Raw genomic sequence first — 559 nt, 5'->3', positions numbered from 1 at the left:
GGACCAGATGCCATGATCGTAATTTTCTGAATGTTGAGCTTTAAGCTAACTTTTTCATTCTCCTTTTTCACTTTCATCAAGTGGCTTTTTAGTTCCTCTTCACTTCCTTCCATAAGAGTGGTGTCATCTGTATCTCTGAGGTTATTGATATTTCTCCTGGCAATCTTGATTCCAGCTTGTGCTTCTTCCAGCCCAGCGTTTCTCATGATGTACTCTGCATATAAGTTAAATAAGCAGGGTGACAATATACAGCCTTGATGTACTCCTTTTCCTATTTGGAACCAGTCTGTTGTTCCATGTCCAGTTCTATCTGTTGTTTCCTGACCTGCATATAGGTTCCTCAAGAGGCAGGTCAGGTGGTCTGGTATTCCCATCTCCTTCAGAATTTTCCACAGTTTATTGTGATCCACACAGTCAAAGGCTTTGGCATAGTCAATAAAGCAGAAATAGATGTTTTTCTGGAACTCTGTTGCTTTTTCCATGATCCAGAGGATGTTGGCAATTTGATCTCTGGTTCCTCTGCCTTTTCTAAAACCAGCTTGAACATCTGGAAGTTCAC

General features: G+C 41.0%; 1 protein-coding gene across 1 annotated transcript in view; it reads right to left on the bottom strand.

Moving 5' to 3' along the window:
- EGFL6 (EGF-like-domain, multiple 6) overlaps nucleotides 1-559 on the bottom strand; it is a gene marked incomplete at its 5' end in the record, with an annotated part of 12,566 nt that overhangs the window by 510 nt on the left and 11,497 nt on the right. The window lies entirely within an intron of this gene.

The sequence above is a fragment of the Bison bison genome, unplaced genomic scaffold (assembly GCF_000754665.1).
Source record: "Bison bison bison isolate TAMUID 2011002044 unplaced genomic scaffold, Bison_UMD1.0 scf7180017855320, whole genome shotgun sequence".
In the NCBI taxonomy this organism is placed as follows: domain Eukaryota; kingdom Metazoa; phylum Chordata; class Mammalia; order Artiodactyla; family Bovidae; genus Bison; species Bison bison.
Note: the sequence above shows the minus strand (reverse complement) of the source record. Positions and strands in the feature narration are given on the sequence as shown.